Source organism: Pan paniscus, chromosome 7 (genome assembly GCF_029289425.2).
Source record: "Pan paniscus chromosome 7, NHGRI_mPanPan1-v2.0_pri, whole genome shotgun sequence".
In the NCBI taxonomy this organism is placed as follows: Eukaryota; Metazoa; Chordata; class Mammalia; order Primates; family Hominidae; genus Pan; species Pan paniscus.
This window is the reverse complement of record NC_073256.2, coordinates 115,751,286-115,764,591: the sequence shown is the minus strand read 5'-3', so window position 1 is coordinate 115,764,591 and position 13,306 is coordinate 115,751,286. Positions and strand designations below refer to the sequence as shown.

The 13,306-nt window shown below is 45.2% G+C and overlaps 1 protein-coding gene and 1 pseudogene across 5 annotated transcripts in view; both read left to right on the top strand.

Annotated features, from left to right (window-relative positions):
- STK3 (serine/threonine kinase 3) overlaps nt 1–13,306 on the top strand; it is a 505,519-nt gene that overhangs the window by 405,616 nt on the left and 86,597 nt on the right. The gene's annotated exons all lie outside the window — the stretch shown is intronic.
- Nucleotides 2,592–3,594, top strand: LOC100993497 (WASH complex subunit 3-like; annotated as a pseudogene).

Sequence of the window (13,306 nt, the reverse complement as noted above, 5' to 3'; positions counted from 1 at the left end):
AAAAAAAAAAACAGTTTCAAACACAAGATTATTTTTGAGAAAAATTTAGACTTCCCAGAAGTTTAAGGTATAAATATTAAGAAACCAAAATAAAAGATGTCAAAGGTAGAGTCTTCTAGTGCATCTTGATCGCCCAAATCCAGCTCTCAGTCCCTTCTGGGCATATGGAAGGGTGACATTTCCCTGGCCCCTCTTAAGTTTGGAGGAACCATGTGGCTTGCTCTGGGCAATGAGCTGTGATCTGAGGTGACAAGTTGCATATGGGCCAGAGCACTGAATGGCCCAGCTTGTGTGAAAGCCTGCAGTGTTTTCTCCCTTTGCTGTGGAAGTACATGTTGACATGATGGTGCCCCAAGGTCAAAGCAGCCTGGATCTCTGAGCTACCCCATGGAGTACAAGTGCCCTAGAGTCTCTGGGACCTGAAACAGACTGTGTGCATACAGCTGGGTCACATCACTGAGATTTGAGGGGGACTGGCTGTCTCCTATGGCAGAGTCTCTCTTACCCTGATGAACAAATAATGCTTTTGTAATAATCATTGTACAACAATACCACATTATTTTAATTATATTAGATTACTTTGGAATTTCAAAAAATCATCTGTTCAGATAGCCTGGAATAGGATGAAGTTTACTTTTATTGAGTCTAGAGAAAATTGTTGGAGAACATGTTTAACCTATTAAAGCAAACTTTCTGTGTTCAGATGAAGGCTTTAAAATTTACCCACATTTCAGGGTAAAGATAATGGCAGCCTCTCAGAAGAAAAGGGGTCAGAATAAGAGTGGGATTATATTTCTCAAAGAATTGTGGTTACAGGCACGTCCATGAGTGGGAAGCAGACTCTTAGGAGGGAATAGAGATGGAGTGGTTGGGAAGGAGATGAGAAGATGTTTGAAGAATTTTAAGAAGGTTTTCTGTGTGATGTGCTGCCACATCAGGAAACCACTCATTATAATGTTTTAGATGAAGTAATGCTGACTACTATCATCAACAAAAGTATCGTGGCTCAGTCATGATAGAATTTCACTTCTTATTCACATAGAGTCTGTCTTAGTTGATTTATGCTGCTATAACAAAATACCCGAGACTGGATAATTTATAAAAAACAGAAATTCCTCATAATTCTGGAAGCTGGGAGGTCCCAGATCAAGGTTCTGGCAGGACTGGTGTCTGGCGAGGGCTACTGTCTGTTTCCAAGATGGTTCCTTATTGCAGCATCCTCCAGAAGTGGAGACGTTGTGTCCTTACATGGTGAGAGGGTGGAAGAGAGTGAACTCACTCTATCAAGCCCTTTTGTGAGAGCCTAATCCCATTCATGCAGGTACAAACCTCATGATTTAATCACCTCCTAAAGTACCCACCTGTTTATCACATTGATCATTAAGTTTCAACATGTGAATTTTGGGGGACACATTCAGATCATAGTAGAGTCCAAAATGTTTGTTCTAAATTAGTGGGCATCTCTCCTACAAGTGATGATTCAGGGACTGGGCACCTCCCCATCTTCAACACATCCTTCCGATAGTGCAGAGCTCACTTACATCAAGCCAGGAGAAGGAGAAAGGGAGTAGAGATGGATACAGGATGTTTTTATAGTCTAGGCTCAGAAGTGGCCCACATCATACCCACTGGCATGTCATTGGTCAGAACACAGTCACATGACCAATCCTAGTTGCAAGGGAGGCTGGGAAATTTATCTACCTGTGTGGCCAGGAGGAAGAGGAATCAGGCGGGGTGAAGAGCTAGCCAGTTTACGTCACAAAAGGTCCCCACTGTTTCGAAGTTGGATTTGAGTATGCTTTAGCAAGCAACCCAAAGTGGAAAGAGCTACAAACGGACCCAGCTTTGTGTAGGTTCTATTTGTAGGGTGGAGGGATGAGTGGGACTTTGCCTGAGGCACAATCTTCTGTTTCTTAGATTAAAATAATAATCATGACCTGACTCACAGAGACACCTTCTGGGATTGCCAAGTTGTTGGAATTGTAATACAAATAAGTGTAGGTGAGTCAGTTATAAGGACCAAATAGCATGGGAAAGCCTGAGAGGAAATGGTAGACCCTATTCTGGTGTCGAAATTACTATTTTATTTTATTTTATTATTATTATTTTTTTGAGACAGAGTCTTGCTCTGTCGCCCAGGCTGGAGCGCAGTGGCGCGATCTTGGCTCACTGCAACCTCCACCTCCCAGGTTCAAGCAATTCTCCCGCCTCAGCCTCCTGAGTAGCTGAGAATACAGGCATGCACCACTATGCCTGGCTAATTTTTGTATTTTTAGTAGAGACGGGGTTTCACCGTGTTGGCCAGGCTGGGCTGGAACTCCTGGCCTCAGGTGATCCACCCACTGTGGCCTCCCAAAGTGTGGGGATTACAGGCATGAGCCACCCGGCCTGGCCAAAATTACTCTTTTAGAGAAGAATATGGTTTTCAGGTCTCAGTACCACACACAGAATCGAATAAATATAGGGCCCTGTGAACCAGTTAAATGGAGGATGCCTACAAAAACTCCCTCTTGACACACCATTACTGGCTTGGGCGGCCCCATCTGGGAGGGGTTTGTGGGTGAACCCTGGGGCCCCCGCCCTCGGAGAAGATGGATGACGATGGGCTTCCTCTCATGGGGTCAGGCATGACCTGACCAAGGTGCCAACTCTTCAACAGAAAAGAACAGTGGCTTTTCTAAACCAATTTGTGGTGCACACTGTAGAGTTCCTCAACTGCTTTTCTACGGTTGGTGAGGAGAAACTGGCAGACCTTTGTCTTTGTACCCAACAAATTGAAACAACTCTCAACATTTTAGACACAAAGTTGTCATCTGTCTCTGACCTAGATGATGTCACAGTTGAAGTATCTCCTTTAAGTGTCACTAGTGTCACAAATGGACTTCGGCACATTCTGAAGCCACTTCAGAGCAGTTACAGAACAGTACACAAGACTCTGGACCCCAGGAAAGTGAGGGATCGGCAGGAAATAGCTTAACTGTAGCCAAGGATCCAAGATATGCCAGAAATCTCAAAATCGCTCAAGTAGGTGTACCAGCAATGGCAATCAGAAACAAAATTAGGCCAGGCATGGTGGCTCGCGCCTGTAATCCCAATACTTTGGGAAGCCAAGGCAGGTGGATCACTTGAGTTCAGGAGTCCGAGACCAGCCTGGCAAACATGGTGAAACCCCATCTCTACCAAAAAAGACAAAAAATAACCGGGCGTGGTGGCACATGCCTATAATCCCAGCTACTTGGGAAGCTGAGGCAGGAGAATCACTTGAACCTGGGAAGTGGAGGTTGCAGTGAGCCAAGATCGCGCCACTGCACTCCAACCTGGGTGACAGAGTGAGATCCTGTCTCAAAACAAAAACAAAGCAAAACAAAAAGCAAAATGATATCAGAAGGACTAGTCCCAGACCTTCCTGAGAGGCCAGATGCTCCAGTGCCTGATGGTGAAAGTGAAAAATTATAGAAGAAAGTTCAGATAGTGAATCTTCTTTTAGTAACTAAGCTTAATTTTGATAAGAATTACATATGCATATGTAGGGATACATTTATATTCTATAAGAGAGAGAGCCTGAACTGTAACTTTTAGTCATAAAAACATCAAATGGCCACATACACGTCCACCACCGAGCTTCTTCTATGTTAAAAAAGTAAAGCATTTATAACCTGAAAAACAAAAACCCTCTCTCTTGAGATTGCAAATTGGACATTAGCACATCCAATCCTGATAGATATGCAACTGCTTTAAGAAACAGGAGCTTTGTGCAAGGAATGAGGAGGTCAGTGATAAGGACAGTTGGACTCATTCACATTGTTGCCCTGCTCTAGCTGGGACCAGCTCCCCGGGAGCACAACAGCTACTGTAAGGTTGGCAATCAAGTTGGCTTTGAAACTGTTTATACAAGCTGATTGCTACTAGAAACGTAAGAAATTCACAGGAAGTTCCATGCAAGGAACCAGAGAAAAAGGCTTTGAGCTGTGTTAGCGGCTCCATTTGAAGGTTTCAGGGGTGGTATGCAGCAAAGGCAGAGGAAAGATGTTGTTAGATGAGGCCTGAACAATGGGGACTGTTTGCAACTCTAACGCAGCCAGATGTCTGTTCTAGTGGCCAACCACCTCACTGCCCTAGAGACAGTAGAGGGTAGAGAGGAGGTTAGCTAGGATTTATGTATTTAATTCATAAGTAGGAATCTGTTACTGGCACAGATATTTTCCTGTGTTGTGGTAGGAGGAGCTACTATCGCAGGCAGCACCTCGGGAGCAATAGAAGCTAGCTTGGATAATGAGAAGCACTTGGATCAATCCTTGCGGGAGATAGATCAGCAACTTTTGGCAAAGAGTGGCTGTGCAATTTGAGAGCTGATTTTAAACTGGAGGGGCCGTTTGAATTCCCTCTGTTGATGTGGCTAATCAAGCCCAAGGAACAAAAAGAGGCAAAATGGCAGCTTCTGCAAGCGAGATGGAATAATTGAGTTTAAACTAGGGCAGTGGGGGTGGTTTGGGGGCTGCTGTGTCTTAAGCTGAGGAGCAAGATGAATGGGAGAGAAGCTCCCTTGGTCCCACTCAGGGAACACTTCAGATCCAGCCTGGGACTTAGTACCCCCTGATTTGTCCCTCGAGGAGTGATGTTGGTCACACATAAGGCATTTCTCAGGCCTCAGCATAAATGAGACAGCGTCGCCCCCCTGGGTACATTAAATTTTGGAGTAAGTAACTTGTGTTTTATTTGTGGCAAGAAACAACATTTTAGCTTGTAACTTGGAGTAAATGTGGTCTGTGGATATCGCCAAGGGGCAGAGTCTTTTGTTGGAAAGACTGGATGTTGTGCTCAGATGTTAGTGATGTGGCAGGGGCAGGGCAGGCTGCAGAGGCACCAGACCCCACTGCCTTAAATCCCCTAGGCTCCACACTCTATAGGGGAAGAAGAAAGGAGAAGCTGGGTTGAATGAGGAGACGTATTGAGTGTTGTGAGGGGGCCTATTGGCCTTAAGTGAAGATGTTTTCCTGTGAATATGTTTCCCTCATACTTCTAAAAGGGAGTTATGCAGCCTAGTTGTTGGCTCTAGAAGAGTTGTAAGGTGATAGATTTTGTTGCATTAAATTCAAAGCACAGGCCAGTGGCTTCTCATGAGAAGAGCAGTTAGAGCAATGCAAAATCCTTGTGCCACATCATCAGAAAACCCATCTCCAAATCTTCATTTTTCCTTAAGGATTTAGGAGTTGAATGTTTATTTCTTTTGACTATGCAAGAGCTGAAAAGGCCATGAGGACACTCAAATTTATGTGGGTTACACTTAGTAGGCGTGTACAAATGGGCATGGCTGGTTGAAAATAAGCCTCGTCTAAGTGTTGAAACCAATTGGTCAGACTTTCTGGGGGGTGGTGATGGATGCTTTGCTAGTACATAATTCATTGCAATAAGGACATGTTGTTGTCAAGAATACACTGCTAGAAATTATATTCCCAGTCTTAGGACTTTGAGCTGTACCAAAACTCCTACTGATCTGGGGGTAAATTATTAAGTGAAAAGAAACACTTAGAATCCACTCTTCCCCTTTCTTCTTTCTGTTAGCACCTGTACCATCTGTGAAAGATTTTGTTTTTGTAGACACGCAAATGTCTGTGTGTTTGTGGAGGGGATAGTTTCTGGAGGTGAAGAAAGATGTAAGGAGGATGATAGAAGAGAGCAGGGAGGGTCATATCATAGACATACTTAATACTGTTAATTCAATCACACGCTGTCGACAAGAGAGATGGTGTCAGTGTTCTATCAACCGTATCAATTAGTGCCAATTTGGTTATTCATCTATTTCTTTATATATCCACCCATTTGTAAATGCATATCTAACTCTCCAAAAAAGCATCTGAGTCAACTGAAATGTATTTTATCCCATTCCTCCTTCCTTCATTTATTCAACAAATATTTGTTAAGGTCTTACCATGTGCTCATGAAAATACAGCTTTGAGCAAGGCAGATAGATAAAGGGTCACAGATAGGGCCACATGTTAGGGATGCCTGGGGGTCCCCAATCCGAACAGCAGTTCCTAGTTCTCTATTTCATTATTTCCAGAAGTAGATGAAGGCGAGAGGACGGCGTTCACATGAGTCCACATGTGTTTTCACTAGGGAGGGAGGGAGTGCATTTAGTGTTTCCGCTGCTCCTTGGCCTGTGGACTCTCCCAATTTTGATTTGCACAGTGTTTGAGTCAGATTGCCTTCTAAGATCTTCCAAACCGATTTTAGCCAGCTGGTTTTTAATGCAGTAACCACCAAGATGTTCCATTATCTCTAGATCCTTGGTTTTTAATTTTTCCCCTTTCTAACAGCCCAAATTAGAAATAATGTGGAAAAACTTAGGAAACACAAGTGCAGAGAAAATAAATTAGACCAGTTCAATGGCCTTATATCCTAAACAAAACTTGATTGTTGAACCTTGGACTGGACTGGAGTCAAATTTTTCCTTCTGGGCACATGGCGCTCTCTGGCTGAGGAAGGGACCAACGAGGGTATTTGAGAGACACAGGTCTTCCCTCCAGCACCCAGCCTGGCCAGAAGGCATCTGGCAAGGGAGGTGTAGGAGGCTGCTCTGTGCTCTAAGACAGCTGGGCATGAGTCAGAAGGGACTTAAGGGCAGTGCAAGCCCCCAGAGCCAGGCTGATCATATTTTTCAAGACATAAAATGGAAACACATGGTTTGACACACAAGTTACAACAGGACAGAGAATCTGGAATTAGAAAATTCACATTGCAAAATTCACATTGCAAGGTGTGGTAGCTGGGTCCAAAGTGGGATTCAGAGAGATGCGAGGTTTGCTTTTGGTTGAACTGATAGCCCATCTGTGGAACTCTGAGCACCTGTCTATGGGCAGTGACATGCACAGGGCCTTTGCTGGCCAGACAGCATGGAAGACATCGATGGCAGAGTTGCCTTGGGAAGGAAGAGAAGTAGAGACTGAAGGATGCAGGGAACGGCAGAGGGTCAGTGCCTCACGGGCTCCTCGTGCAGACAGAAGGCTTAGAAGGAAAGCCAGAGGGGCTGCTGTTATAAGGAGGTTGAGGACACTGGTATAAGCAGAGGTGCTTTGAGGTTCATGGACTAAATGTGGGAGACACTCTTCTTCTATCTCTGCATGGAACTCAGCATTGCTCTCATGTCTCATGGGCTGGTGATTTTAGATGCTCCAAGACATGGCACCTCTCCTCACCCAAAATAATCAGCATTCTCCAAGGGGCATCATCAGCAGTGAATTCTCAGAAAGCTTCAACTGAGTGGACTGGGGCATGGGGCTGAGGAGACCATTTCCAGTTGAGAGATCCTGTGTGAGAAGAGAGAGGCAAGTAGAGGAGTGTGAGATCAGGGTGTTCATGAGCTTTCAACAAGGCGAGCAGAATCACAGATACAGTAGAAGACCGCATAGCAACAGGGGACGTTTTCTTTCAAACTCAAAATTGGGTCACATGGTAGGAGACACAGCTGGATAATAGGATAGAGTATCTGAATTCAGGACTGGTCGAGAAAAATGGCCAAAGCTGTGTCAGATTAATTTAATGGAAGGTTTCATTTGATTAGATTTCCAAGCCCTGGCTATGCATGCTCATTTATCCAGCCTATTGTCTAAGCAGAACGGGAACCCACAGTCAACTTGATAGAACAGCAGGAGCGCTGCCAGCCAGCCTCTGGCTTTGAATTCTTTTTCTGATCTAACATGTTAAGGAGGATGTGTCAGGAAGGCCTATTTAGAATACAAATGATTGCTTAAACTCTCTTCAACGCTTTAAGAGTATATTTTAATCATTGAGTCTTCCCTTAAGCCCAGCAGAGTATTTGAGAATAAATTGTTGTGCGTTTGAGTCAACCAAAATTGGGTAGACTTGCTGAATTTATGAGCCTTTCTCTTCTCCTGGTCTTTCTCATGGCCGTGGCAATGTGCACTTCCACTAGCTTGTGAAATGCATATGAAGTATAATTTTCCCCAAATTGATCTGTTCTACATCACTGAATCTTAGCCATTGCATTTTTATGCCAGAGTCAAATTTAGCTTATTATTATTGTTGTGGTGGAAAATAATTATAATCCTTTAATTGTCATGGCACTTCACAATTTTATAAGAATTCACAAATGTTATTTAATTCCATCCTCACTATAACACTGAGGACCAAGGAGAAGGGGAATCATCATCTGGGCCTGCAACTCCAAACTACCCCCTTTTTCCAAATGGCCAATTGAGGTTCTTAAAGGCTGGGTGACTTGCACATAGCCACACAGATCTAAGCTGTGCAAGCAGGAAATGTGGAAGCTCAGGGGAGCTGCCCTGCCAGTGGTGAGTTCTGGTCTCATCAAGTGCGTCTCATCAAGTGCTCTCTGCAAAGCCGATGAAGTGGGTTTGATCATCTCTACCTTGCAGGTTCACTGCAAGTACAATGGATATGCAGGTGCCAGCACAACACTAGACCCGTGCCAAGGGCTTAGTTGCTCCCTTTCTTCCCCCATATCCAAGTGATTGCAGGTTCCATTTAGAGATTCTGAAGCCCACTGGTGCTGAGATGTGACAGCATAAAGCTTTTCCCTCAATCAGCCTGAAGGCTAAGGGGCCAGTAGTCATACCATGCATGTGCGTGCACACACACACACACACGCACACACACACACATGCACACATCTGAGTGGGCTAGAAGGTGAGCTCCTCTCGGAATTTAAAATCTGCAGCAGGTTAAGAGGAAGACAGCTCTTCCCCATCAGCTACTGTTCTGGTCTCTAGAATCAGCTCCATAAATATCCCCACCCTCTCTCCACTACACTCACATTCATGGTAGTTCCCTCTTCAGCTCTCAACTTTACAGCTCTCTAAGTCTTTGCCTTTCAAGTCGAGCTGGTTCTCACACCTGCCTGCTGACTTACGCATGGCGTTTGGCCTCCTCCAGTCCCAGTGACTCTGCTGGGTGTATCCTCACTCCCTCCCTGTCCAGTGCTCCCTTTGCTCGCAGGTTGGTGAAGGACGTAGGAATAGCCTGGAACACTCTCTATTTGAGCCTTGCACTCTCTTAGCAAGTTCAGCTTGAGTCAGGAAGGGTGGGGATCACAGGATGTCACCACTGTGGCTGCCTCTTCCAGGCTGGACTCCAGGGCGACAACCTTTGCCATCACCTGGTCCAACTTCCTTTTTTTACAGAAGGGAAATTCCATGCTTAATTCTGGACTTAAACTACCTGAGCAAGATATTTTCATTCATTTGTGGCAGGATAACTGGATAAACATCTCTTATTTACCCCTCCTCAGGCTCCTCTGGAAAGAGAGGTGCCCCATCTGGTTTCAGTGAGGAATTAAATCCAGAAGACTTAACTGGAGTCCTTTTAGCCAATAGCCTGCAGGCAGATGTCTGGAGGCACTGGTTCATAACTCAGGGACGCTAAGGCTGGCTCGTGGGTGACTGTCTCAGTCTTTTCCTCACACTGTCACCTCATGTTTTCAAGGGGGCTGCTGTACCCCCAGGCATGTGTCTGTATATCGCACAGGAAGAAGGAAAGTAAGGACATTGCCAGCAGATGTCTTACATCTCATCAGCCTATACTGTGTCTCCTGACCACTCCTAACTGCAAAGGATGCTGGGGAAAAAAGAGCATTGTAGCTTTTCCAGCCTCTGTGGTAGGCGCAGATAAGGGATTAGAGTTGGGTGTTACTGAATCAATGTATCAGACACTTCTCAGTCAGGCTAGAGCCAGATTTAACTAGATTTAGAAGGAAAAAGTATGTTTCTTTCACCTGCATGTAATGAAGGAAATCTATGCCCTTCATACACTTAATAAACCTGTAAGTCTCTACTATGGGCAGGTACTGTGCTAGCTAGACATTACAATGCGTGGGGGCAGACACAAAGATGGGAACAGTAGACACTGGGGAACCCTAGAGCGGGGAGGTTGGGAGTAGGGGAAGGGTTGAAAAATGATTGGGTACTATGCTCACTACCTGGGTGATGGGATCATTTGTACACCAAATGCCAGCAACACACAATTTACCCATGTAACACACCGGCACATGTACCCCCTGAACCTAAGATGAAAGCCGAAATAAATAGCATAACATAAAATAAAATAAAATAAAATAAAATGCCTGGGGGGAAGATAAGTAAGCCTATATTCAGTTAGCAAATACTTACTGGATGTTTATTGTGTGTCAGGCCCTGGAGGATTGGAGAATGAAGATACATCCTTGGTTGCCCATAGCACCCAGTCTACTTTGGAACAAGAGTGGTGTACAATGGGAACATAGAGGGGGGTGCCAAATTCAGATGGTTTAAAAGAGCCCTCCTGGTGGAGGTGACACTGACCTGGGTCACCTTATGATATGGTTTGTCTGTGTCCCCACCGAAATCTCATGTTGAATTCCCATGTGTTATGGGAGGGACCCAGTGAGAGGTAATTGAATCATGGGGGCAAGTCTTTCCCATGCTGTTCCCGTGAGAGTGAATAAGTCTCACAAGATCTGATGGTTTTAAAAAGAGGAGTTCCCCTGCACAAGCTGTCTCTGTTTGCCTGCTGCCATCCATGTAAGATGTGATGTGCTCTTCTTTGCCTTCTGCCATGATTGTGAGGCTTCCCCACCTGTGTGGAACTGTAAGTCCATTAAACCTCTTTCTTTTGTAAATTGCCCAATCTCAGGTATGTCTTTATCAGCAGCGTGAAAATGGACTAATACACCTTAGTATCACCATTTCAGGGGAGGCATCTGTATTTCCTGACCCACTGCTAATTAGGCTCTGAGGCGTCTAGGTTCTAGGCCATGACGGAGGGCATCTTTCCAATTAAGTTACATTCCACGCACAGTGATTGAGTTCCTACTCTATGCTTATGATATTTACAACTAAGAAGAGAAGAGAGAATAATAATAAGATAATAATAATAACAATATTACCACCACCACCATTTATCAAGGGCTTACTGTGTGCCTACGTGCAAGACAAGTCCTAAGCACTTTATGTGTATTAACTTATTTAACCCTCAGAACAATCTGGAAACCTGGCATCTCCCCACTCATCCAAAATTGTCACCCCTCTCCTAGGGGCACCATCAGAAGTGGATTCTCAGAAAATTTTAGCTGAGTGAGAGAGGGTGGGATAAGGTTATGGGGATTAGTAGACTTTCTGGGGACAAGAAGTCCTATATGAGAACATTGGGGCAAGAACAGGAACTGTTGGAATATTGATATCTCTGGGGCCAAATAGGGATTCATTACAGAAATAATAAAAGGCTACATAGCTACAAGGGACTTTTTTTCACCCAAACTGAAAGTTCAGTCATGTGGTTGGAGGCATGATTGGACAATGAGACAGGTTATCTGTATTCAGGACTGGTCCTTAACTTGATTGTGGGTTTTATTTGATTGACTCTCTCAACCCTAGTTATTGTGTGCTTATTCATTCAGCTTATTGTTAAGCAGAATGGTAACCTACAGTCAAGTTTTATTTTATTGATTTATTTTTGAGACAAGGTCTCACTCTGTTGCCCAGGCTGGAGTACAGTGGTGCAATCATGGCTCATTGCAGCCTTGACCTCCCAGACTCAAGCAATCCTGCCACCTCAGCCTTCCAAGTAGCTGGGACTACAGGCATGCACCACCATACCCAGCTAAATTTTTTTTTTTTTTTTTTTTTTTTTTTGAGACAGAGTCTCGCTCTTTCACCCAGGCTGGAGTGCAGTGGCACCATCTTGGCTCACTGCAAGCTCCGCCTCCCGGGTTCACGCCATTCTTCTGCCTCAGCCTCCCGAGTAGCTGGGACTACAGGCATCCACCACCGTGCCTGGCTAATTTTTGTATTTTTTAGTAGAGACGGGGTTTCACCGTGTTAGCCTGGATGGTCTCGATCTCCTGACCTCGTGATCCACCCGCCTCGGCCTCCCAAAGTGCTGGGGTTACAGGCGTGAGCCACCACACCCAGCCATACCTGGCTAATTTTTGATTGTTTGTAGACATGGAGTCTCGCTATGTTGTCCAAGCTAGTCTTGAACTCCCAGCCTCAAGTGATCTTCCTGCCTCAGTCTCCCAAAGTGCTGAGATTACAGGCATGAACCACTGCACCTGCCCCACGGTCAACTTTTAAAAAGCCAGCAGGAGCATGTCCCATAGAGAGATGCTAGAATAGAACTCTGAGAGACAGCATATAGTTTTTCTGGCAAAAGGACAGGGTTTGAGGAAACTATATTCACTGTAAATGGAGGCAATATCATTGAAAAGACTGATCAAAAGAGGATAAGCACTAAATTCAGTGCATAAACTCTGCCTCAATCTTGGGCTGACCTCTGAATTATGCATTTGTAGAGGTTTGAGCTGCCACCCAGGAGACAGAATATGCAGTGTGAGTTCAACCAAGTCAACTGCCTACTGAAACAAATCAAATAAAACAAAATCTGCGTATATCCCCACAGCCATCCTAAGCAGCCAGTGTCATTTCTCTTGTTTTAGAGGTGGTGGTAGCAGAGGCTCAGGGTGCCCCAACATATCCCCTTGGCACTTACCAGAGCACTGGAGGGCACTGGAGGTTTGGAGGATGAAGACACGTCCTTGGTTGCCTATAGCACGCAGTCTACTTTGTAACAAGGGTAGTGTGCAAGAGTAGTGTGTGACTCTGCCTTAGGCTATCTCTTGTGGCTGGAGCCTGCTCTACCTGTGCATAGGGCAGGCCAGAGGGACACAGATATGATCCCTATCCCCCTCCCCAGGGGCAGCCCTCAAACAATGACTGGTGGGAATTGGTGGATCAATATGCCAGCTCCTTTGCCCTGGGGTTAGGGAGATGGGGGATAATTCCAGGACATGTATTTTCCACTGCCTCTAAGAGTTCCCCAGCAGGATTAAGCTTCTGTTTTGTCACTGGCTTGACAATGATCTTTCATTGGCTTACTTCCCTTCCTTACCTGCTCCCCTGCTGGGGCTTCCTGGGATCACCTCCCAATTAAAACACCAGCACCAGAACACCCATCTTAGAAGGTACTTCTATGGGGGAGACAAAACTAAGATGATGGGGAAGCCCAGGCTCAGAAGAGTTAAGCAAACTATCCTGGGTTCAAGTAATTAAGTGGCAGCCAGAACTCAAGTCTGGGGTTTTTGGATTCACAGCCTAACTTCTAAACGCCTACCCTGAGCTGGGAGTGTCTGAGTCTCTGGAGTCAAAGGGGACCTCCTGCAAGGCAGGCCCACCTTCAAGTGGACAGCTGCGAGTGTGGTTGTGTGGTGGGGAGGAGTCCACTGCCCTTGGCCTCCCTCAAATGTCAGCAGCTGTGGGAACAGCTGGAGACTGATAACTCAGTTTTTACTTCTTCA